At 41.8% G+C, this 27,471-nt stretch overlaps 3 long non-coding RNA genes across 4 annotated transcripts in view; all 3 read left to right on the forward strand.

Moving 5' to 3' along the window:
* The first annotated feature begins 200 nt into the window (after nt 1–200).
* LOC310791757 lies at nt 201–6,777 on the forward strand. Its single transcript, XR_014553447.1, has 5 exons — nt 201–275; nt 2,985–3,052; nt 5,013–5,080; nt 5,573–5,685; nt 6,179–6,777. It is a non-coding gene; the product is annotated as an uncharacterized lncRNA (long non-coding RNA).
* A 10,636-nt stretch (nt 6,778–17,413) lies between these two features.
* On the forward strand, nt 17,414–21,269 carry LOC310791758. The gene is made up of 5 exons (XR_014553448.1): nt 17,414–17,480; nt 18,601–18,698; nt 19,150–19,211; nt 19,803–19,894; nt 20,381–21,269. It is a non-coding gene; the product is annotated as an uncharacterized lncRNA (long non-coding RNA).
* A 5,657-nt stretch (nt 21,270–26,926) lies between these two features.
* LOC310791763 overlaps nt 26,927–27,471 on the forward strand; it is a 6,208-nt gene continuing 5,663 nt past the window's right edge. For both annotated transcript variants that reach the window (XR_014553450.1, XR_014553451.1), the window contains exon 1: nt 26,927–27,008. This is a non-coding gene — a long non-coding RNA (uncharacterized lncRNA). The remainder of the gene's footprint in view (nt 27,009–27,471) is intronic.

The raw sequence follows: 27,471 nt of genomic DNA on the forward strand, positions 1-27,471 counted from the left end.
CACACACACACACACACACACACACACACACACACACACACACACACACACACACACACACACACACGCACGCACACACACACACACACACACACACACACACACACACACACACACACACACACGGACAGCACAGCACCCACCCTCGACCAATCAGTGCCAGATTATTCTCAATATAGAGACCTCCTCCACCGTGCTCATTCAGTGTGAGCACATCGCTACAGAGAGAGACAATTCACTTTGCTCCTGTTGGACTTTATATCCTACAATCTTGAGTGAGTAGCCTAACATTTATATTGTTTTTGTTGCACTTTATATTGCACTTTGCTTGGTAGCAGTGTATCCTACTTGTTGTTTCTATAGCCTACTTTTATTGTTTTTATCTGTGAAGCACTTTGGTCGGCTACTGGTCGTTGTAAATGTGCTCTATAAATAAACTTGACTTGACTTGACTTGACTTGACTTGACTATATTTCTCATGGGAGACTGTTTTCGTTCAGTCACTGTAATGTGTTCCGTGTTGTTGGGACATAACGGCTTTGGTTCAGATTGAGCTTTCTCACTGGACTTTGGAGTTGTAAAAGGGAGAAAGCTGATTTGGATTTGCAGAGTTTATTTGATGGCATCACCTCCTAGTGAGACGTGATGGCGCAAGCTCGGCTCAAAAAGAAATCACGCCTCAGGGAGGACGACGCCCCTGCCATGCAGAGTCCCCAGCACACAACAACATCACACCCTGTGTATTTAGAACTTAACCCCAAGGGAGAAAGTGAAAAGCGAGCACACTCCAAAAGATTATGCAACTTCGGTGCAGGGCACATGTAATATCAAGTCACAACAGAAAAGCCAGCACACAAAAAAAGTCCTTTCAGAGGTTTTAATGCAGCAGCACAGCAACAAACAAGTTTCGGCACGTGAAGAAGGCCATACGTGCCGAAACTTGTTTGTTGCTGTGCTGCTGGCGGTTTCTATTGTATTTACTGCTAAAAACTGCAGGTCGGGGGGATGGTTCCAGGTTACCCCGCTAACCGGGCGCTTCTCGCTCATACGAGCACATTAGCGCCCGGCGAACGTCACGCATTTCTTATTTTACACTGTGCCATTTTCACGTCTAGGTCTAAATGCCGGCTCCTACCTGAGTCTTCACGTGAAGTGAAGACGCTATCCGATGCAAAACATCCTCTTCTTTTAATGACACCTAGTTGTTGCATCCAAATTGTTGCATAAAATCCACTTTTCTGTCTTTCAAAAACCGAAAAACAGGTATCTGGAGCACCACTTCTTCTTCTTCTCTGATCTGTTCCGGGTTGCTCGAGGTGCTCCAGTCCAGATAAATGCTTTTCGGTTTTTGAAACACAGAAAAGTGGATTTTATGCAACAATTTGGATGCAACAACTAGGTGTCATTAAAAGAAGAGGATGTTTTGCATCGGATAGCGTCTTAACTTCACGTGAAGATTCAGGTAGGATCCGGCTTTTAGACCTAGACGTGAAAATGGCACAGTGTTTGATGGGAAATGCGTGACGTTCGCCGGGCGCTAATGTGCCCAGTATGAGCGAGAAGCGCCCGTTAGCGGGGTAACAGTAATAGGATACTCACAAGAGGGTGAGGTGAGGAGGGACGCCTTCTATTGTATTTAGGCTACTGCTAAAAACTGCAGGTCGGGTGGATGGTTCCGTAATAGGATACTCACAAGAGGGTGAGGTGAGGAGGGACGCCTTCTATTGTATTGCAAACCCAATGAGTCCTCTATAAGTTTTCACCTCTTTTTGCAACTGCTGCGCCTGTTGCTTAATGCACTTTTTATACTCTTTTTTTTTAAGTTTTGTTATGCTTTTGAATGTCCATTTTATTCTCTTTTATTCTTTTATTTTCCTGTCAACCATCTTATGTGAAGCACTTTGAATTGCCTCTGTGTATGAAATGTGCTATACAAATAAACTTGACTTGACTTGACTATTAAAGGAGAATTTCGTTTTTTTTTTAACCTGGATCCATCTCCTGGCATTAATTATGATTTGGCCACTCACCAGGCGATCTCCGCGGCGTTTCTGGCCGTCCTAGCGTTGTTTTGACATCAATAGCGTCCAAGTCAGTTGTAAAATGGAGCTGACTTGGGGCCAAGTGTGAGCCTGTCTTTCCTGCATCTAAATAGCTATTTTTATTCCCGTTTTCGCCAAATATCGTCAGAATCTGATCCCTCAAGAAGCACCACAGTGATATTTCGCCAAAGGCTGTTTCCTGGAGTCCCACAGGGATCAAATTACCTCAAACGTGATCTCGGTCACCAAGTCTCGTGAAGTCCCGCGATACTTTCATGCCGACTGACCAAGTACAGGAGGACGCTTTGCGGTGGTGGTTTTAGCGCAACCTATGTGGGGTTTGGCATAACCTTCGTTATTTCGAATCCCACATAGGTTACGCCAAACCCCACATAGGTTGCGCTAAAACCACCACCGCAAAGCGTCCTCCTGTACTTGGTCAGTCGGCAGGAAAGTATCGCGGGACTTCACGAGACTTGGTGACCGAGATCACGTTTGAGGTAATTTGATCCCTGTGGGACTCCAGGAAACAGCCTTTGGCGAAATATCACTGTGGTGCTTCTTGAGGGATCAGATTCTGACGATATTTGGCGAAAACGGGAATAAAAATAGCTATTTAGATGCAGGAAAGACAGGCTCACACTTGGCCCCAAGTCAGCTCCATTTTACAACTGACTTGGACGCTATTGATGTCAAAACAACGCTAGGACGGCCAGAAACGCCGCGGAGATCGCCTGGTGAGTGGCCAAATCATAATTAATGCCAGGAGATGGATCCAGGTTAAAAAAAACCGAAATTCTCCTTTAAAACCTCTAAAATGACTTTTTTTGTGTGCTGGCTTTTCTGTTGTGACTTAACATTTTAACTCCCAACAAGCAAAGTGAAGCAGGAGGTTGGTTTACTATGAGAAATAATCCATCACGTATCCTCTTTTCTTTATAGGTGCAGGTTAGAAACTAAGAGTAGAGATGGAGAAAGACATGGAGAAGGCACATGAATCGCCCTGTAAGGTAAGAGGGATAGTCTGACTTTGTTTCTTTTTTCTTTTTCTTTTTTCAAATAATTGACTCATCTCTCTAATGTTTGTTGTCTAAACCACCTTCAGTGGTTTGTGCAAATTAGCCTAATATCTCGGTAAAAATAAGAAGAAAGAAAAGGTATAATACAGTATGTAATATTTCTGGTCATTCTGTTACATACTGTATATATTAGACCGATCTGCTACTCAACCATATTTAATGCAAGCGCGTCGATTTGGGTAGGGTTGCTTGAGACAAGTCACAACCAACATTTCAGGGTGTCCAATTGTCCCTACCAACTTTTAAGCAACCTTATTTGCATTATCTTTGGAGTGCAGTTATATAGGTCATTTAGATTGTCTTCCCATATTTTGCAAGGATAGAATTGACCCGACCATTATTGAGTGAAATTAGTTTGTAATATGTTCAAAGTTACATTTACCCCTGTTTTTCACAACTGAATGGGCCAGTCCAATTTTTCCCCCCCAAACTCACGTTTGATTGGCTCATTTGGTTGATGACCAAACAAACGCCCACCCACACACATGGCTCTGACACACACTAACATGCCGACATGCCGCCTCCTCGCCCTCCCGCTCGGAAAAAGAGAGACATCAGAAGCTATTTTGAGCGTCCCCCTGCAGCAACTGTAAGTAACGTCGTTACGTTAGGTTAGCAAAACGAGACGTCAATGTTGTGGAGGTGGAGGAACACACCACTAATTTTATTACTGAAAGTCTGACGCGCATCACGCGTCGCATTTGTGCCCCAGGCTGTCAGTCAAACTGTTGAATCAGGCTAGAGGCTGTAGACAGGGACTTAGGAAGCGCTGCAGCCACTGTCTTTTGTTATTGTTATTGTTTTGTCTACTATGCACTTTGAGGATGGTGTTGGTTGTCATTTTGCACTGTTGTATGTATCGATGAGAAACAAGTGTCTGAGGATGCAAGACAAATTTCGGACTCTGTCTGACAATAAAGTAATATCTTATCTTATAACATTAAACTGTGTGAACCAGCAGAGTATCGATACAGCTGCTAACCTGCAAAACGCGAGCAAGAAGATGCTAGAGAAAAGTGTCCTGTCCAGTTACATGCATGTGTACATGTTGCATGCATTGTTGTTACATGCATAGACTAAGTAGTATCACCCCCCCAAACTGTGTATCCCCCTATATGAAGCAAGGGGGGAATTCCCCCCATTTTGAAAAATGAATTTCTCCCATGAAAATAACATTTTTTTTTTTACATAGGAAACACAGCAGCAACCAAGAGAGAGTGAGAGTGAAGGGACACAGCAGAGAGAGAGTGGAGAGAAGGAGCAGCAACCAAGAGAGAGAGAGAGTGAAGGGACACAGCAGAGAGAGAGTGAAGGGACACAGCAGAGAGAGAGTGGAGAGACGGAGCAGCAGCAACCAAGAGAGAGAGAGAGTGAAGGGACACGCTAGAGAGAGAGTGAAGAGACATAGCAGCACCAGCAACCAAGAGAGAGAGAGAGTGAAGAGACACAGCAGCACCAGCAACCAAGAGAGAGAGATGTAGAGCACGCTGATGCAACAGGTGCATCTGGTGCATCAGGGCCTGATGATGAGGTGAGGTCTAACATTAAATTGATACTGAGATGACAGGACACATAAATATGGCTAAAAAAGGTTAAAAGAAACTTTTTTTTTTTTTTTAATGAGATATTCCTCTAAATATGGCTAAAAAAGGTAAAAAAAAAAGCTAATTTTTTTTTCTGCAGCGCCGAAACCGCCTCCCCTCATGCCGTCCTCGACCCTACCAACTTTGGGACCAAAACGACGCCCTTGATTTAATGTCTCTCTCTCTCTCTCTCACACACACACACACACACACACACACACACACACACACACACACACTCTCTCTCTCTCTCTCTCTCTCTCTCTCTCTCTCTCTCTCGCTCTATCTGTCTATCATCTCTGAATCAGAATCCAAGTACTAAGATGGAGGGTGTGACATGTCCAGATTCTGCAGGCCAAAACGTCAGTCATCAACTGTAAGTAAGAGGAAATCTCTTGTGAACACAAATCATGAACCCAAATACAATCACATGTTGTTGTTGTTTTTATTATACAGAAATGAATGTCATTGTAACCAGTCAATACCAATATTTTCAAGCAGAAGTATTTGCCTATTGACCAATCAACAACATTTTTTGTTGGTCAACAACATGAGATGATAACATATTTCATATTTGTCATCCATATTTTGTAGTGGAGCCTAAACCAAGAATAGTTGTTTTATTTAAAAATGTTGTAAACGCTCTACAGTGTTAATATCTGTCCTCATTCTGTTATTGTCATTATACCTGTTATTGACCAATAGGCCTAATTGTTGACAATTCTCTCTCAGACTGCAGCCAGCTTCTTGTCTTGCTTGCTACATTTTAGCGCACATAGGCTAATAGTTCTGTAAAACTCTACAACAGTGTTAATTTTTCTAATGAACATCTCTCTCTCTCTCTCTCTCTCTCTCTCTCTCATATCAGAATCCAAGAACAAAAAGTTCAGGTACAGCAGTCCAGGCCAAGAAGAGGACGAGGGAGGGGAGGACGAGGGGGGCCAGGATACCAGGGCCCTATTTGTTGAAAAGTGACCACTGGTAAGCCACTCTTGACGCTCTTGTTATTCACTTGTCATTCAGAGCTCATGAACCCAAGAAGAGCTTCCATCTAAAAAAAAAAAACCCACCATAATGAAAACAGTCCAATTCATTAGTGCACTCGAGCAGTAGGATAATAAAAAGTCTCTCAGCTGTTTCAGGAATTCACATGGAGTCAGTGTGATGTTGAGGAGGGGAAGTGATTCTATGTTGGTGTTGTTATGATTGTGTATTAATTCACTGTATTCATGGTACAGGGTTTGACTGATGCTGGACAAACTTTAGCTATGTTTGTTTATGTTAACCTAAACATGTATGCTAATACTACATTATGTTAAAGAAGTATTCTACAATCAATCAAACAATCAATCAATTGATTGGTCGATCGATCGATTTGTTACTAATTATTTCAAGAGAAATTAATCCTTAATACTGGTAATTGGAAGATGGATATGAAGATCTCAGTAACTTGTCTGGTCTGTTTCTTTATCAGTGAAAGAACCAAGACTGAAGAACCGAAAACAGACAGATGAAGCAAGATGACAAAAATCTGCAACAATAACTTCCTTTCTGCAAGCAAGTTCCTCTGTCGATTATACAGATTATCTGTTAGCCTACAGTGTTGCTTTGTGAATGCAAAGTCGTTTAGTCTTTATTGATGCTATTCTAAAATACTGATGTCAACATTTACTGGGGTAGCCTAAATGATCAGTCACAAATATCATTTACTTCTGGGGCGCCCCAGGGCTCACCTGGTACCACAAGGCTGGCTTCTCGCAGCTGACCCGGGTTAGAATCCGACCCGTGGCCCTTTGCCGCATAACATTCCCTCTCTCTCCCTAACTTTCTTGTGTATCTGCCCTCTGTAATAATGAGGTGAAAGCTAAAGTATGTATGTATGTATAGAAAAAGGGGGAGCTGGCGTGCTCTGTCGTATATGTCTGTTTGTTTGTTTGTTTGTTTGAGGTGCTCTTGGTAAGGGAACTATTAATAAATATAGTGCCAGAGGCCACTTACTTATGCAGTGTGGTGGTCTCAAGCGCATCCAAGGCGACACTCGTTGAGGGAGATAAGAGGAAGGAAAAGTAGGAAAGGTAGACTTTTTCCTACCTTTCCTACTTTTCCTTCCTCTTATCTCCCTCAACGAGTGTCGCCTTGGATGCGCTTGAGACCACCACACTGCATAAGTAAGTGGCCTCTGGCACTATATTTATGTATGTACTGTATGTATGTATATATATATATATATATATATATATATATATATATATATATATATATATATATATATATATATATATGCATGTATGTATATATATATATATATATATATATGCATGTATGTATGTATGTATTTACATACATACATACATACATGCATACATATATACTGTATACTGTATGTTCTATAAAAAAGAAGGGAAACAGCAGATTGAAAACAAAGGGGAAGCTGCTGCTTGCACGTTTCTCAGATCAGCTTGATCTCACCTCAGAGTCGTTACTTACAGCTACAGTTTGGCTGCATTGTGGTTGCTAACTCTGGCTGTGAATATAAGATGCTGCTAAATGCAAGGTGTTGTCTGTCTCCCATATTTGGTGTGATGATGACAGATTAGTAAGATGGAATGGAAATAAGCTTCTAGCTTTATTGCGTTTTTATCCTTTTGATAATGGTGTGTCTATGTATGTATTGTCTATGTATGTAATGACGTAATGTAATGTCAATCAATCAAGATATGAGTTTCCCCTTATTTCATTTTTGTCTCAGAGTGAACATGGTCATGACGACCCAACACTTTAACCATTTCCTGTGACCTGAATTGAAAATAATGTCAGACAGTAACAGATTCGAGCCGAGGTCCTCTAGTCCACCTTCCATGGTGATGAGTTTATTAATACTACCAATACACCTGAGCTGGTTTCAGCATCACAACCAACTGAACACAGCCTTCCACAACTAGTCTTTTCTGTTCTTTGTTGTTCTTTGTTGTCATCTATGTGTGTTCATCATCTTTTTGTGCTCTGTGAAGCGGCCTTGGGTTCCTTGAAAGGCGTTATATAAATCCAAGCTATTATTATTATTATTATTATTAACAATCATTCTCAAAATCACATTATCTAATGTACTGTAGATAGCCTACGTCATACAATCTGTCATTTCATTAGTCAGAGATCGACCTCCCTCTATCTTATACTGTATAAAACATTAGCTAAATGTGTTGTTCAAAATAGTAGGATATTTCTCAATGTCCCTTCAAGACCTTACTTTGTCTGATTTGATCTGCTAGGTCACAGAGTGACTTCTTCCTACTCCATGCTTTAACTAAAGACAGTGGGATATCGAAGCGAGAAACTTCAACCCAACTCTTAACTCAAACTTGATTTATAAAGCACATTAAAAACAACCAAAGTTGACCGAAGTGCTGTACAGGTCAATAAGAAAAAGGCAAATACAATAAATGCAATGCAGCACATGAAAAACATATCATAAATTATACACCACAATACAAGAGATTTCCGGGTGTCCAGCTCAACCTGAGTTCCTGATCTCAGTGCTCGAGCAGGGGCATGAAAGTGCAGGAGTTCAGCTAGATACTGAGGTGCCAGCTGACGCATTCAATTGGCTCAACTCAAACAGGGCGCCCTCTTTAAATCTGCTTCAGTCTGCCTGCCTAACATTGCTGCTTTCTCTGCAAGCCGTTTGCAACCCACCTCCTCCCCAGCTCCTCCTTTCATGCTGTGTCTGACTTAAACATGTAATTTCTGTTGTCATTGTTGCTTGCTCTGTTCTGTACCTGGGGGTCTTTTGCTGCCCTCCCTGCCTCAAGGCTTTCCAGGCTGCTCATGGAAGAGCAGGGAGCCTCCAGAACAGAGCCATACCGTCAAATAGAACTTCATGTGCAACTATCAATAAAAGCTTTATTTTTGACTAAAGTGGTCCTGACTGAAAGCTCGTTTTTATAACAGAGCTAACCTGTTTATCAAATTTAAAGGCGCTGTCAAAAGTCACACTGAGATTTTTGACAGAGGAACTGATGTTTGGAGTGAAGGGGCCCAGAAAGCCAGCAGGATAATCTGATGGGGTCACGCCCAAACATAATGATCTCAGTCTTATTTTCATTGAGATTTAAAAGGTTCATGTCCATCCAGGATTTGATTCAGATTCAGATTCAGATTCATGCAAGTTCAATAAGTGTAGCAAGCAGTCACTTCAGGTGAGTTGATGTGACAGTGGGACCTGCAGAAGGTGAAAGCAGCAGCACAATTGGATGCTGGACTTTAGTCCAGACCAGCCCACCACAATCGGCCGGAGGAGGAGGAGCTCACGTTAGCAGGGAGCGATTGACCAAAGCTACATGTGATGGTTGTTGATGTAGTAGCTAAATCTGTGGTTGGAAAAATATTTTTTTAAATCAAATATCTTAGTTACAACTATATTGAGCTAACAAGGGGCAACTTTGTGTTTATATGTGTGGTTTGTGTGGAGTTTGGGAACTCACAATCTCTAGTTCAAGTTAGCTTGCTCGGTCAGCGCTAGTCGTGGTCAGACCCACCGTCGATGTCAGCAAGCTTCCAGCAACGGAGATATCATCTACGGCTGGCACTGCGAGACTAGGTCAGCACTAACCCCGCGTCACCAGGCACAGTCCTCTCACAACACTTCATGGGAGAGGTGACGATGGGTGAAAAAGTGAATAAAAAGCTTGCACACTGCATGGGCTCCAGTTTCAGTGTTTTTATTTTAACACCCAAAAAGTGGCGTTTCGAGCGTCAAGCTCTTCCTCAGACTGGCATAGGACTGTGAGACGCCATCTTAAATGCATACATTGAGGTCACATGATACAATCACAATGCAACCATGCAGGATGGGTTACAGCTGTGGTTACATGGTCAAAGGTCAAGTGAACTTCTTAGAAGTACTAATTGTATAAAATATACATGAAAACAACTTAAGACCATAAAGCATGATAAATGTTAAAAGTTGTTCTTTGCATAAATCAATTTTGGTATCAAATACCATGTACCAAACCAAAAAAGTGTGACCATGTATGATCAAGAGTAAGAATACTACAATTCAGTGACAGTATCAAAATGTGAAAGACAAAAGTAAGAATTAAAGTTAAAATTAAAGACCCTCACTAGGGTGTCCCAGACACCACCGTCAGGCTAAAGGCCCATCATCACGGGTAGGACTCACTGAGATATATGAATGGGTCCATGGTAGGACTAAGCTATAGAGGCGCCTCCAAGTGTCTCATGGGTGCATTACAATAAAACAATAAAGCCTGAGACCAACAGTTTAGAGATACCAAATAGGAGTTTACATAACTATGTAGATCGAGAGGTGCCTAACGTTTAATTGTAAATTTAAGTGTATGTTTAATAAGGTACATGCTATTTGCACATGTATGTATAAAACGTCGAATTTGGAATGTCTGAACACGTCTAACGTATGCACATGACATGTGCACCTATGTGCAATGAATATGCCACTGTCGTATAAGCCACCGACTTGTCTTATTGCTTATAGATGCCTATTTCTTATTGCCTTATTGCTGTCTTATTGCCTATTGATGCCTATTTCTTATTGCCTATTACTTATTGCTTGTTGCCTATTTGTACTATGTCGTAAACGGAGTCCACTGCACAAGAATTTCACACGTGGTACTTGTACCATGGAGTGACAATAAAAATCTTGAATCTTGAATCTTGAATCTTGAGACCAACAGTTTAGAGATATCAAGGAGGAGTGTGCATCAATGTGTAGAACAAGACATGCAGTTTAGAGATACCAAAGAGGAGTTTATATGAAGGAATCAATGCCAAAGTAAAGGTTCAAGGTTTTTATTGTCACATACAGCATCACAGTTGCAATGAGCAGTGAAATTAGGGCCGCAGCCACTCCAAGACTGCAGTGCACATGTAGAGACAGACAAGACAACAGTAGGCTACAGTCAAATTAGTTAAAAACATAGTGCAGTCAAATAGAGTAAGAACCAAATGCTAAGTTAACAAGTTAAAAGTTAAAAAATTTAAAATTTAAATTAGGTAAAATTAGGTAAAAGCTAAGAGTTCACCATGCACATTCAAGTCTGGTCCAGTAGGGGGTTCCAACAATAGCACCGTAAAAATAATATAGCAGCAATAAACATAATGCACTACAATGCTAAAATAATGCAAATGTATATAAAGTGCTTGATCTTATACTATAACAATACAAATCTGCATATATATTATATACCTATTTATATGTAAACAGTAATAAGCAGCAATAATAATTATAGTGCAATACAATATAGTGCTATAATTTCAGCAATAATGCAAATGTATATAAAGTGCTTGATCTTATACTATAACAATATAAATCTGCATATATATTATATACCTATTTATATGTAAACTGTAATAAGCAGCAATAATAATTATAGTGCAATACAATATAGTGCTATAGATTAATGTAAAGTGCATAGATCTAACTATATATATCATTATTACCACTATTATTACAATAGCAATATATATATATATATATATATATATATATCATCTATTTGTGGTTGTCGAGGGCCCTAATGGCCTGAGGGAAGAAGCTATTCTTCATCCTCTCAGTCTTAGCTACTAAATGTTTCATTCTCCTCCCAGATCGCAACCTCTCAAACAAGTGGTGGCCTGGATGGGAGCTGTCCTTCATTATTTTCGTCGCCTTGGCTCTGCAACGTTTGGGGTAAATGTCCTCCAGGCGAATGCGCTCCGCGGCCTTTATGACGCGAGTCAGCCTCTTCCTGTCCTTGCCGTTGCAGTTGCCATACCAGGCAGTGATGCTGCCCGTCAGCACTGACTCCACTGTGGCAGAGTAAAAGGCTTTCAGTAAGGCTGAGGATTTTGTGTGCTTCCTCAGCCTCCTGAGATGGTGGAGCTGCCCAGTGCAGCTACAGTCTATTACAGGTCAGGTCACTGGGCACTGGGCAGCTACAGGTCACTGAGCAGCTGCACTGGGCAACTGCACACACACACACACACACACACACACACACACACACACAACGATGGGGAGAGAGAGAGGAAGGGAGAAGAGGGGGGATAGAAGTCAATATAAAAATAAAAATAAATAAACAAATAAAATAAAAACCACACACACAAAAAAACACACAAAGAAACAAAATACTAGTCCATTCCGGCTAATAGCTGGGCATCTAAAGCCTCTACAAAATCAAGAAATGGCCTCCATGTTGAATAGAATTTGGAAACTGATCCTCTCATGGTAGTATATCTGACTTTTTCTAGTTTTAATGACTGTGTGGAAAATCCCCTCATTTCCTATTCCTCCAATTGCCTCCTCACTGCTTCCCTTCACTGCTCTCTGGATGGGCGGAGCCCGAGAGCTAATAAGGCCAGTCACATCACCTGTGGCAAATCCCTTCTGCTGCAAACCATAGTATGGCCAATGCAATGGACAACAGCACACCATCAAATACGAGGCCAGCCCGTTCTCACCAGCCACCTGTATATCTGGCAGACTACCAGACTTCATTCCCCCCCCGGCCTCCCAATCCTGCCATTCATCAACCTGCAGAGCCACATGTCATCAATCAGCCCTCAGAGCCTCCTGCTGAAGTGACTCTGAAGCCTACATCTGCAAATGTGGAAAGTTCTGTCACCACTGAACACCATCCACTTCCCCCAAATACCACCACAAACGGAGACATGGAGCAAATTAAGGACATGATCATGGGCCTAGGACAGAACGTCATGGGCCTGGGACAGGACGTCAGGGGCCTAGGACAGAGGATGGATAGGATGGAGAGAGAAACATGCTCAAGATCTAACTCTTCACGGACATCCCCTTCCTTGAACTTGGAACCCTGCAAGTATTATAATCCCCCTTTTTTAGGCCAAGAACTGTATAACATACTCAGGACTCGTAGTGACTTCAATCTTAGTTCACCACCTCCACATAGTCGCTTTTGCTCCCTTTCAGCCCCTGGGTCTTTGAAGTCAGCAAGGCCTAAGTCAAGTCAAGCTACACAGACCAGTGGGCCTCCTCCTGTGCAGCATATATGCATTGAAGAACAAGCAAGTGAACATTCTAGTATGCAGCAATTAAGTTCCGGAGCATTAATAGAAACATCTCATATTGAGCCGTCGTTGGATTTGCCAAATCAGCAGCTTATGGGTCAGCACACTGTGCACAGAGATATTGTCTCTATACCAGCGCCTTATTTCCAAGCTCCTTCTTACCAGGCAGTGCCTCCGCCCAAGATGAACATTGTCACATCGGTAGCAGTTGACTTGGTTAACCCTTCCTATGCACAGGCTCATGTGTATTCTCAAACTGCTGGGAATGCTCCACTGCCTCAAGTTGCTGCAACTAGACCTTCTTACCTGCAGCCTCCTGCGCCTTCGAACGCTGCACCACCTCAAGTTGCTGCAACTAGACCTTTTTACCTGCAGCCTCCTGCTCCTTCGAACGCTGCACCACCTCAAGTTGCTGCAACTAGACCTCCTTACCAGCAGCCTCCTGCTGCTTTGACTGCTCCATCGCCTCAAGTTGCTCCAACTGGACCTCCTTACCTGCAGCCTCCTGCTCCTTTGACCGCTCCATCACTTCCTCCCTTTGCTGCAACTGGACCTCCTTATTTGCAGCCTCTGGCTCCTTTGAACGCTCCATCGCCTCCTCCAGTTACTGCCGACCATCCTTACCTGCATCCTGATGCTGCTCCTCCTTTGAATGTGCAGAGTACAGGCATAACTCTTGTGTTACCTCCAATTAGTCAGTACCCAGTACCACCACCAACATCACTGAGGTCAAACAGAGTCTCACATGTTGTGACCCCTTCCTTTCCATACTTCACTCGGGATGATCCCAGACAGTTTGCCCTGCTCAAGATGGCTCTTAACAACCTTCTGCCCCATGATGAAAGTGAGCAGTTCAAGTATCATGTGTTATTGGACCACTTGAAGTTAGACACAGCCTGTCGCCTTGCTTTGGCCTATGCGCACCATTCACATCCTTACACCAGAGCTATGGCAGCATTGCAACAGAGGTATGGTCAGCCACAACAGCTGGTACTGAGGGAAATAACCACAATCCTGAATCTTCCCTCTGTTCGTCCTGGTGACTCAATTAACTTTGGTGACTTTGCAATCCGGGTCCGAGCCCTCGTTGGTATGCTGCAGTCTTTGGAGAATGGAGAGGGAGATGCAGAGTTGGCTTGTGCTTCCCATGTCCAGCAGCTTTTGGGAAAGCTTCCTTCTGATCATGTTGCCAATTATGCCAGATTCACCCGTGCAACCAAACCAGGTGTTCCTTATAACTTGGTTGACTTCTCTAACTGGTTAGAAGACGAATCGGAATGCCAAGCTATGGCTACCCAAACACGAGCGAATCAAAGGGGACCTATGGAGGAACGGAAACCTGCAAAATTTAGCTATCCAAAGTCCAGCAACCCAGTGGTGACCATGTTTCATGGAACTAGCCATCCCCAAAACCAAACTCTGCAACCTGTATGGGAGACTACTACACGTCCAGTGTGTCCTTTCTGTGGTGTCCCTGACCATCACTTAAGTATTTGTCCAGATTTTCGTCAGTTATCTACAGATGCAGCCAGCACATGGATCCGGGAGGAAGGGCGTTGCTGGAGATGTGCGCGGGAGCACAGAGCCTCAAATTGTGACCTGAAAAAGCTTTGCCCGAAATGCAACGGAAAACACCTTGGAGTCCTCCATGAAGTGAACCTACCGCCAGGGGAGTCAAGCTCTTATCTTATTCGCTCCAGCTGCAGTTCAAGAGTCTTGTTGAAAGTGGTCAGAGTTCTGCTGAGCTACAGAGGAAGACATCTTGAAACATATGCAATATTGGATGATGGTTCGGAGCGAACTATGCTACTAGCCTCTGCAGCCAGAGCTCTTGGTCTTGATGGGGCGGCTGAGTCTCTGATGTTGAAAACTGTCTGCCAAGGGACTGAGACTCTAGCGGGGACTGCAGTCTCTTTCAACATTTCCTCTGCAGCAAATCCAGACAAGAAGTTCATGATAAGGAATGCTTTCACTGCAGAGAAATTGGGTCTTGCCCCGCAGTCATACCCTTCACCTGTGCTCCAAAGATTCAAGCATCTGCATGGTTTACCACTTGATTCTTTCCAGAAGGTTCAACCCTTACTCCTGATTGGTTCTGATCACCCTCATCTTGTATGTCCAGTGGACCGGGTTCGTTTGGGTCCGGGCGGTGGCCCAGCAGCTGTTCACACTCGTCTTGGGTGGGCTTTACAAGGGCCAACGACATTCCCTGAGGATCACTTTGGCACCTCAGCTTATTCATACACAAAGACCAGTTTAGAGATCCAGAGATCCAGCAACTCCCAATCTCCTCATGGGGCGGCTGGAGTGGTTGGTTCCTCTTACACAGATCAAAGATGACGATCCGGACCCTCTTCATCCCATCTAAGGATTTTCCTATAACTCAAATATAGTTCCCTAATTTGAGGGGCGGCTGTGGAAAATCCCCTCATTTCCTATTCCTCCCTAGCCTGGGTAAACCCATCCCCCACGTGACCTGCTCTCAGACCTGTTCTCAGTCACTATGATAGTGACTGGGAACTGAGAGAGCAGGTCACGTGGTGGCTGGGTTTACCTAGGCTAATTCCTCCCACTGCCTCCTCACTGCTTCCCTTCACTGCTCTCTGGATGGGCGGAGCCCGAGAGCTAATAAGGCCAGTCACATCACCTGTGGCAAATCCCTTCTGCTGCAAACCATAGTAGCACAAGCTGGCTGGCCTCCACTGGATTCCACACCTTCACCTTTGCTGTGTAAATGATTAGTAAGTTTTCCTTTTAGTTGACTTTGCTTTGGTAATTTATGATCATTGGTTGCACTGCTTAAGTTCCTTTAATAGTTATTTTTGTATTTGGATATTATATAATTAGTAATTGTTTGGAGTTAATTGTTATGTTGAATCACTATGGATTTATAATATGTTCTTTCTTTATCACCAGCGAACCAGCAGCATCAACAACATATGGTGTCACAATAAATATTACTGGTGTTGGAATCCAAGCCTCTGCTGTCTTCTGTCCTGGCCGACAGGCCATTGTGTTGGGCCCTACCTGGAACCAGGCCTTAGACCTGAGCTGCACCCACCCTCACCACCATTCCATACAGTTGATATTTTTCAGACTGCATAACCTCCTTAATCCAATGTGCAAAAGTGGGCGGGGAAGCATCTTTCCATTTGGATAATATCAATCTCCTAGCTAGTAAAGTAGTGTAGGCTACTAGATTTAACTGAGCAGCGTTTAAATGTGCACCAGCTGGAACGACCCCGAAAATGGCACCCCAAGGAGAAGGTTCTAAATGGTACTGCAAAATAGTGGCCAGGGCCTCAAAAATAAGCTGCCAGAACTGAACTTAATTTCGGGCATGACCAGAACATTATGACAAAGACTGGCGGTGGCTTGTTTGCATCTATCACAAGTTGAGTCTAGCTCTGGATTCATTTTAGCCAGTTTTTCTTTAGAGTAATGAAGACGATGAACCACTTTAAACTGAATAACACAATGTCGCAAGCATACTGAAGAGTGTATTCTCTTGATTGCTAAATCCCATACTTCCTCAGGAATAGGTATTTCCATATCCTTCTCCCATCTATTTTTGAGGGGTTCAAATGCAACTTGGTCAAGAGTGTTAATTATAAGGTAAAGCATGCCAATATATGCTTTTACAACCGGGTTCAGTTTGAGGATACGGTCCAGGTGGGTTTCGGATGGACGCTCTGGAAACTGGCCCAAGTTGGAACGAGAAAAGTTACGAATCTGCAAATACCTAAAAAAATGCGATGCGGGTAGGTTAAACTTAACGGAGAGAAAGGCTGCAAAGGTGTCCTCAATAAATAGATCCTCTAAGGTAGATATTCCCTTCAATCTCCAAAGTTCAAAAGTACTGTCAGAAATAGAAGAGGGGAATGCATAATTCTTTGTGATCGGTGTGTTAATAAGAAAATCTTTAAATTTAAAGGCCTGTCTAAATTGCTTCCAAATCTTGAGAGAGTCACATGCAACTGGATTGGTCGTAATTTTTGTAATAGGGAAGGCCCCAGAAAAAGGTGAACAAAGCAGCGAATGTAAAGACACTTGATACAGTTGAAGCCTCCAGAGCTAGCCAGCAAGGAATCTCGTATCCTACTGGCTTAGACTGCCAAAAAGACATGGCTCTTACATTGCAGGACCAATAGTAATATTGAAAGTTTGGTAAAGCCATTCCACCAGCTACACGAGGTTTCTGAAGGACAGTTTTTCATGTTCGAGGCATTTTACCATTCCAAATAAACAATGAGACAATTTGATCTAAGGAAGAAAAAAAAGATTTTTTGATAAAGACTGGTATTAATTGGAAAAGATAAATGAATTTAGGCAGGATGTTCATTTTAACTGCATTGATGCGCCCTGCAAGAGATAGAGGGACCCCAGACCAACCTGCCAGATCTAATTTAGTATGGCCCAACAGAGGAAAACATTTGTGTGTGTGTGTGTGTGTGTGTGTGTGTGTGTGTGTGTGTGTGTACTGCAGTACAGACACACACACGTGTGTTGCACACACACACACACACACACACACACACACACACACACACACACACACACACACGGACGGACAGCACAGCACCCACCCTCGACCAATCAGTGCCAGATTATTCTCAATATAGAGACCTCCTCCACCGTCCTCATTCAGTGTGAGCACATCGCTACAGAGAGAGACAATTCACTTTGCTCCTGTTGGACTTTATATCCTACAATCTTGAGTGAGTAGCCTAACATTTATATTGTTTTTGTTGCACTTTATATTGCACTTGGTAGCAGTGTATCCTACTTGTTGTTTCTATACTTTTATTGTTTTTATCTGTGAAGCACTTTGGTCAGCTACTGGTCATTGTAAATGTGCTCTATAAATAAACTTGACTTGACTTGACTATATTTCTCATGGGAGACTGTTTTTGTTCAGTCACTGTAATGTGTTCAGTGTTGTTGGGACATAATGGCTTTGATTCAGATTGAGCTTTCTCACTGGACTTTGCAGTTGTAAAAGTTGCTATTGTCGGTGAGAAAGAAAGCTGAGAGTCAGAGAGCCTTTCTTCTGTTTTGGATTTGCAGAGTTTACTTTATGGCATCAGAGGTGATAACATTTTAACTCCAAGGGAAAAAGTGAAAAGCGAGCACACTCCAAAAGATTATGCAACTACTTCGGTGCAGGGCACATGTAATATCAAGTCACAACAGAAAAGCCAGCACACAAAAAAGTCCTTTCAGAGGTTTTAATGCAGCAGCACAGTAACAAACAAGTTTCGGCTTCTTCACTGAAGAAGGCCATACGTGCCGAAACTTGTTTGTTGCTGTGCTGCTGGATGCTGGCCCAGACTAAGGTATTTTAATTGCTGACAGCGGTTTCTATTGTATTTACTGCTCAAAACTGCAGGTCGGGGGGATGGTTCCGTAATAGTAATAGGATACTCACAAGAGGATGAGGTGAGGAGGGACGCCTTCTATTGTATTGCAAACCCAATGAGTCCTCTATAAGTTTTTACCTCTTTTTGCAACTGCTGCGCCTGTTGCTTAATGCACTTTTTATACTCTTTTTTTTAAGTTTTGTTATGCTTTTAAATGTCCATTTTATTCTCTTTTATTCTTTTATTTTCCTGTGAACCATCTTATGTGAAGCACTTTGAATTGCCTCTGTGTATGAAATGTGCTATAGGAAATAAACTTGACTTGACTTGACTTGACTATTAAAACCTCTAAAAGGACTTTTTTTGTGTGCTGGCTTTTCTGTTGTGACTTAACATTTTAACTCCCAACAAGCAAAGTGAAGCAGGATGTTGGTTTACTATGAGAAAGAATCCATCACGTATCCTCTTTTCTTTATAGGTGCAGGTTAGAAACTAAGAGTAGAGATGGAGAAAGACATGGAGAAGGCGGCATGTAATTGTCCTAACAGACCAGGAGCACATGAAGCGCCCTGTAAGGTAAGAGGGATAGTCTGACTTTGTTTCTTTTTTCTTTTTCTTTTTTCAAATAATTGACTCATCTCTCTAAAACACCTGCTTACGAATATCATAGTTAAAATATCAACAATTTAATTTGCTCGTTATTGACCGGGCGGATGACAGAGGGTGTGATGTTTGTTGTGTAAACCACCTTCAGTGGTTTGTGCAAATTAGCCTAATAGCTCGGTAAAAAAGAAGAAGAAAGAAAAGGTATAATACAGTGTGTAATATTTCTGGTCATTCTGTTACATACTGTATATATTAGACTGATCTGCTACTCAACCATATTTAATGTCTCTCTTTCTCTCTCTCACACACACACACACACACACACACACACACACACACACACACACACACACACACACACACACACACCTCTTTCTCTCTCGCTCTCTCTCGCTCTATCTGTCTATCATCTCTGAATCAGAATCCAAGTACTAAGATGCAGGGTGTGACATGTCCAGATTCTGCAGGCCAAAACGTCAATGTGTAAGTAAGAGGAAATCTCTTGTGAACATAAATCATGAACCCAAATACAATCGCATGTTGTTGTTGTTTTTATTATACAGAAATGAATGTCATTGTAACCAGTCAATACCAATATTTTCAAGCAGAAGTATTTGCCTATTGACCAATCAACAACATTTTTTGTTGGTCAACAACATGAGATGATAACATATTTGTCATCCATATTTTGTAGTGGAGCCTAAACCAAGAATAGTTGTTTTATTTAAAAATGTTGTAAACGCTCTACAGTGTTAATATCTGTCCTCATTCTGTTATTGTCATTATACCTGTTATTGACCAATAGGCCTAATTGTTGACAATTCTCTCTCAGACTGCAGCCAGCTTCTTGTCTTGCTTGCTGGTTATGCTACATTTTAGCGCACATAGGCTAATAGTTCTGTAAAACTCTACAACAGTGTTAATTTTTCTAATGAACAACTCTGTCTGTCTGTATGTCTGTCTCTGTCTCTCTCTCTCTCTGTCTCTCTCTCTCTCTCTCTCTCTCTCTCTCTCTCTCTCTCTCTCTCTTCTCTTCTCTCTCTCTCTTCTCTCTCTCTTCACACACCTTATCAGAATCCAAGAACAAAAAGTTCAGGTACTGCAGTCCAAGGCAAAAAAAGGGAAGACAGGACACCAGGGCTCTATTTGTTGAAAAGTGACCACTGGTAAGCCACTCTTGACGCTCTTGTTGTCATTCAGAGCTCATGAACCCAAGAAGAGCTTCCATCTAAAAAAAAAAAAACCCACCATAATGAAAACAGTCCAATTCATTAGTGCACTCGAGCAGTAGGATAATAAAAAGTCTCTCAGCTGTTTCAGGAATTCACATGGAGTCAGTGTGATGTTGAGGAGGGGAAGTGATTCTATGTTGGTGTTGTTATGATTGTGTATTAATTCACTGTATTCATGGTACAGGGTTTGACTGATGCTGGACAAACTTTAGCTATGTTTGTTTATGTTAACCTAAACATGTATGCTAATACTACATTATGTTAAAGAAGTATTCTACAATCAATCAAACAATCAATCAATTGATTGGTCGATGGATCGATTTGTTACTAATTATTTCAAGAGAAATGAATCCTTAATACTGGTAATTGGAAGATGGATATGAAGATCTCAGTAACTTGTCTGGTCTGTTTCTTTATCAGTGAAAGAACCAAGACTGAAGAACCGAAAACAGACAGATGAACCAAGATGACAAAAATCTGCAACAATAACTTCCTTTCTGCAAGCAAGTTCCTCTGTCGATTATACAGATTATCTGTTAGCCTACAGTGTTGCTTTGTGAATGCAAAGTCGTTTAGTCTTTCTTGATGCTATTCTAAAATACTGATGTCAACATTTACTGGGGTAGCCTAAATGTCTAGGCCTAAATGGGCCTAGACATACTGGGGTAGCCTATATATATATATATATATATATATATATATATATATATATATATATATATATATATATATATATATATATATATACATTACATGCATGCATACATACATACATACATGCATACATATACATATATATACATACATAGAGACAAACATACATACATATACATATATATACATACATAGAGACAAACATACATACATACATACATACATACATACATACATACATACATGCATACATACATACATGCATACATATATATATATTTTATACTGTATGTTCTATAAAAAAGAAGGGAAACAGCAGAGTGAAAACAAAGGGGAAGCTGCTGCTTGCACGTTTCTCAGATCAGCTTGATCTCACCTCAGAGTCGTTACTTACAGCTACAGTTTAGCTGCATTGTGGTTGCTAACTCTGGCTGTGAATATAAGAGGCTGCTAAATGCAAGGTGTTGTCTGTCTCCCATATTTGGTGTGATGATGACAGATTAGTAAATTGGAATGGAAATAAGCTTCTAGCTTTATTGTGTTTTTATCCTTTTGATAATGGTGTGTCTATGTATGTATTGTCTATGTATGTAATGACGTAAATGACGCAATGTAATGTCAATCAATCAAGATATTAGTAAAGTGTTTCCCCTTATTTCGTTTTTGTCTCAGAGTGAACATGGTCATGACGACCCAACACTTTAACCATTTCCTGTGACCTGAATTGTTCAAAGAAAATAATGTCAGACAGTAACAGATTGGAGCCGAGGTCCTCTAGTCCACCTTCCATGGTGATGAGAGTTTATTAATACTACCAATACACCTGAGCTGGTTTCAGCATCACAACCAACTGAACAATCATTCTCAAAATCACATTATCTAATGTAGATAGCCTACGTCATACAATCTGTCATTTCATTAGTCAGAGATCGACCTCCCTCTATCTTATACTGTATAAAACATTAGCTAAATGTGTTGTTCAAAATATTAGGATATTTCTCAATGTCCCTTCAAGACCTTACTTTGTCTGATTTGATCTGCTAGGTCACAGAGTGACTTCTTCCTACTCCATAGTTTAACCAAAGACAGTGGGATATCGAAGCGAGAAACTTCAACCCAACTCTTAACTCAAACTTGATTTATAAAGCACATTAAAAACAGATTCAGATTCATGCAAGTTCAATAAGTGTAGCAAGCAGTCACTTCAGGTGAGTTGATGTGACAGTGGGACCTGCAGAAGGTGAAAGCAGCAGCACAATTGGATGCTGGACTTTAGTCCAGACCAGCCCACCACAATCGGCCGGACACCAGCCATCCTTGTTGATTGTTTCACAGACACAACACAATCTGTCAGATCCATGACTCAGACTAAACTGTGCCCGGCTTGCCGGTTGGGTGGACCTCATGTTTTTAAGCACTGTGATTGGTCCGAACACCGCCAGCCGGCAAAGTTGGTGTAAAAACTAACCAACTCAGTTGTTTAAGCCAACAAATTATTTTTGCTCTGTATTTATTTTTTCAGACCATAATCAGATAGCGTGGCCCACCGAATATATTGCAATGCGTAGGCTATTCGTTATTATGATTGTTATAAGCATCACAAACTGCACGTCCAGTTCAAAGAGAAAACCTTTCCACAAGCATTAACTCGAGCAGTTCCTTCTAAACACTTTTAAGTTGTGAAAACAATGTCTCACCCGTTTACAGTACAGGGTAAGATATCTTTATCTTGTGAAGATCAGTTAACAGGCAGGGTTAAGAAAAGCCTGACTGTGGTTAGGTTGGTTCTGCGATGCAATGTTTTTTCTAACTCTGAAATTGTATCCACCCACTTTTAACAACTCGAGGTGGGAGGTTCTCAGTCTCTACTGAGCGAAGCGGTTAGAGCCTTATACATAATATTCTTTTAGTATTAAAGATTTATTTTGGCCGCGGAGTCAATAAAGAAAATATGACAAAGCTTATTTTTTTATTTTTTTTAATGGGTGGTGCCTTCCCAACAAGGCAAATTGGCTGGTGCCCCTGTACTGGGCACTCGCCCGATGCAATATATGGATAGGTAGAAGGGCGGGGGCTTTATGCATCCAGGCCCAGGGGACCGTCATGTCATATTCTGCCTATACCCAGTCATCACAGTAAATATTCTGCCTGTTTTCGGAAGCCACATATCTTCTGAACATTCTGACACTAAAATGGCATTTTTCAGACAGACAGATCAGGAGAAAATCTAATTTATTCAAGACCTGTCTCAGTCTCAGAAACACACTCTCGCGAGATTTGGCAACAGGAGGAGCTCACGTTAGCAGGGAGCGACTGACCAAAGCTACATGTGATGGTTGTTGATGTAGTAGCTAAATCTGTGGTTGGAAAAAAATTTTTTTAATCAAATATCTTAGTTACAACTATATTGAGCTAACAAGGGGCAACTTTGTGTTTATATGTGTGGTTTGTGTGGAGTTTGGGAACTCACAATCTCTAGTTCAAGTTAGCTTGCTAGGTCTGCGCTAGTCGTGGTCAGACCCACCGTCGATGTCAGCAAGCTTCCAGCAACGGTCGGCGATAATATCATCTACGGCTGGCACTGCAAGACTAGGTCAGCACTAACCCGCGTCCCCAGGCACAGTCCTCTCACAACACTTCATGGGAGAGGTGACGACAGGGTGAAAAAGTGAATAAAAAGCTTGCACACTGCATGGGCTCCAGTTTCAGTGTTTTTATTTTAACACCCAAAAAGTGGCGTTTCGAGCGTCAAGCTCTTCCTCAGACTGGCATAGGACTGTGAGACGCCATCTTAAATACATACATTGAGGTCACATGATACAATCACAATGCAATCATGCAGGATGGGTTACAGCTGTGGTTACATGGTCAAAGGTCAAGTGAACTTCTTAGAAGTACTAATTGTATAAAATATACATGAAAACAACTTAAGACCATAAAGCATGATAAATGTTAAAGTTGTTCTTTGCATAAATCAATTTTGGTATCAAATACCATGTAGTGTACCAAACCAAAAAAGTGTGACCATGTATGATCAAGAGTATACTACAATTCAGTGACAGTATCAAAATGTGAAAGACAAAAGTAAGAATTAAAGTTAAAATTAAAGACCCTCACTAGGGTGTCCCAGACACCACCGTCAGGCTAAAAGCCCGTCATCACGGGTAGGATAGAGGCGCCTCCAAGTGTCTCATGGGTACATTACAATAAAACAATAAAGCCTGAGACCAACAGTTTAGAGATACCAAATAGGAGTTTACATAACTATGTAGATCGAGACCAACAGTTTAGAGATATCAAGGAGGAGTGTGCATCAATGTGTAGAACAAGACCTGCAGTTTATGGCCCAATTCCACCGCAGGTAGTAACGCGGTCCCGCTCCGCTCGACTCGATAAATGCTCTCATTCCACCGTTAAAAACCGCCCAGCCCGGTTTGATTTGTGGCTGAGTCGTGCTACTTTTAGTACCTGCCTCGTCGGGGTTCTATTCTGCGAACCCGGGTTCATACGGTGACGTGAAAACATTGTAGACGACTGATTGGTTCAGGCAGAATCGTGTTTACTGTCTATCCTATTGACTGTCAAAGCAGCACTGCATACCAGTTTAGTGGGGGCTTACCTTCTCTTCTGTTATGTTATTTCCATCAGTCTTTTGTGTTGCTGCCTTCGGCGCTGGTGAAATAAAATCGATCTCCTTGCTCAGCTTTAACATGCGCTCCTCGGGAAGCCCTTTGTAGTTGGCTCCGCTAGGCCGCAGGCGAAGCCGCGGTCTTGCCTGTTGAGCTGCCGCTGGGGTTCTCCTCGTAGCGCCTCTCCCGTCCCCGCGCAGTGCATGCATGTGAGTTTGAGTAACAACAAAGTGATATCCATTCTCCTAGCCGATTGTCACATTTGCCCATGTACACTGTAGGTCATTTAGAGGCACCAGTATTTCATAATGAGTTTAAAAGTTCTGTGTATTGATTTCATTTTAACGTTATACTTATAGCCTACTTCGGCAATGGGCGGAGGGCAGATATGCGGTCGCTATGACGACCAGGTGTGGGCGGAGGCAAGTAAACTTGCTATGGAAACAGAGTCTATATCAAGTAGAGCCGAGTAATACCAGATAGAGTGGAGCTGTACTGTGTTGTTATATGTGGTGGAAATGAGCCATAGAGATACCAAAGAGGAGTTTATATGAAGGAATCAATGCCAAAGTAAAGGTTCAAGGTTTTTATTGTCACATACAGCATCACAGTTGCAATGAGCAGTGAAATTAGGGCCGCAGCCACTCCAAGACTGCAGTGCACATGTAGAGACAGACAAGACAACAGTAGGCTACAGTCAAATTAGTTAAAAACATAGTGCAGTCAAATAGAGTAAGAACCAAATGCTAAGTTAAAAAGTTAAAAGTTAAAAAATTTTAATTTTTAATTGGGTAAAATTAGGTCAAAGCTAAGAGTTCACCATGCACATTCAAGTCTGGTCCAGTAGGGGGTTCCAACAATAGCACCGTAAAAATAATATAGCAGCAATAAACATAATGCACTACAATGCTAAAATAATGCAAATGTATATAAAGTGCTTGATCTTATATTATAACAATACAAATCTGCATATATATTATATACCTATTTATATGTAAACAGTAATAAGCAGCAATAATAATTATAGTGCTATAATTTCAGCAATAATGCAAATGTATATAAAGTGCTTGATCTTATACTATAACAATATACATCTGCATATATATTATATACCTATTTATATGTAAACAGTAATAAGCAGCAATAATAATTATAGTGCAATACAATATAGTGCTATAGATCAATGTAAAGTGCATAGATCTAACTATATATATCATTATTACCACTATTATTATAATAGCAATATATATATATATATATATCATCTATTTGTGGTTGTCGAGGGCCCTAATGGCCTGAGGGAAGAAGCTATTCTTCATCCTCTCAGTCTTAGCTACTAGATGTTGCATTCTCCTCCCAGACCGCAACCTCTCAAACAAGTGGTGGCCTGGATGGGAGCTGTCCTTCATTATTTTCGTCGCCTTGGCTCTGCAACGTTTGGGGTAAATGTCCTCCAGGCGAATGCGCTCCGCGGCCTTTATGACGCGAGTCAGCCTCTTCCTGTCCTTGCCGTTGCAGTTGCCATACCAGGCAGTGATGCTGCCCGTCAGCACTGACTCCACTGTGGCAGAGTAAAAGGCTTTCAGTAAGGCTGAGGATTTTGTGTGCTTCCTCAGCCTCCTGAGATGGTACAGCTTCCCTGCCGTCTTCTTCACCAGAGCAGAGACATGAGCGCTCCATGTAAAGGAAAACTAGTTGTGTGTAGTTCACAGGAGGTCACAAAAAAGGCGGCACAGAGTGTACTGTCTATTATAAACAACCCAATTCTGTTGTTTTTAGTCCTCCATCACTCGCCTTGTCTCTCTGTTCATCCTTCCCATAAGAAAGTGCAGAGTTACAGCACTCTGAGGAAGCTGTGTGCAGTCTGGAGGGAGGAGAGGTCGTTTTTAACAGAGAGATGATGGGATGAGGAGTGGATAACATTTTGTGCCTGTGTTTTTGGTCTGTGTCTTGTTTAACTTGTTTTGTTTTGCCCACTGTTTTGTTCTGTAAATGGTTGGTTTGTTTTGCTTTGCTGACTGTTTTTTGGTTTGTGTCTCTTTTGCTCTTTTTTGTTTTGCTGGCGGTTTTTGTTCTGTGAATGTCTCGTTTGCTTTGTTTTGTTGACACAGGGGTTGAGTGTTTGTGTGTTTAATGAAGGTCTTGCTACAGTAATTTTCTGTGCGTAAGCTGATTGTAAGGCGATATGCAAAAGTTGTGAAATGTCAAGGCATGGCAAGGCTGACAGGGAAGGAACCGTTATGAGATGCAGATGCATACAGTACCAGACCTGAGTCCGAAAATATTATTTCTCTACTCATGTGATGTGAAAAACGTGTGAGTTTTGCAATTGTACAATGGATAAGTTCAGACAATCACAGGAAATGATGTTCAAGTCAATGTATTTCGTTTTCTGTGATCGAACACCAGTAAGTTGATGCAAGGTGATGTGCAAAAGTTGTGAAATGTGATTTTCTCTGTAGAAACGCTGGCAAATTCTTGCTGATGTGTGACAGGGAAGGAACCAGAGTTGCATGTGAAACACAGATACTGAGAACATCACTCACTCACGATACGATTAAATCACAATTGCGGTAAAACAGGCGATTTCAAAACGTGTGTTTTTGTGCCTCCTCATCGTGCACATGGAAGTGGTTAGCAGTATATAAAGGTCGAGGTGTGTGAGGCTCTGCAGATCAGCAGCCATGGAGAGACGTGTGCAGCTGGCCCTGTTGTGTCTGCTCATCTTTGCCTTCGCTTCCTCAGACACACTGGCTTCTGAGTCGGTAAGGAGATCAATCAATCATTTTTATATTTATATTTATATGCCAAATCACAACTCACTGCCTATAAGGAGCTTCAGTGTTGTGACAAAGATCTTGATGCAGATTCCGTTTTTCTCACTGGACTTTGGAGTAAAAGTCAAAAGTTGCTATTGTTGGTGAGAGAGAGCTAGATAGATACTTCCTTCTGTTTGGATTAGAATGTCTTTTGCGATCACGTCCTGAGAGCCGATTAGTCCATCAAGCAAAGTGAAGCAGCAGGTTAGTTTACTATAGAGACTTATCCTCATTTCTACATCAGATGGTTAATGAAGTCAATGGAGAAAGACCAGCAGAGATGGACAAAGATGTGGACAAGGTGGCACATAGCTGTCGTTTGAGATCAGGGGGATGGGGACCCCTCACCAAGGGGGAGGGAACTATATTCTGGGTTTTTTTCAGGTTTTTTCCCATGTGCAACGTGGGC

This window comes from Poromitra crassiceps (genome assembly GCF_964638095.1).
Source record: "Poromitra crassiceps genome assembly, chromosome: 17".
NCBI lineage: Eukaryota > Metazoa > Chordata > Actinopteri > Beryciformes > Melamphaidae > Poromitra > Poromitra crassiceps.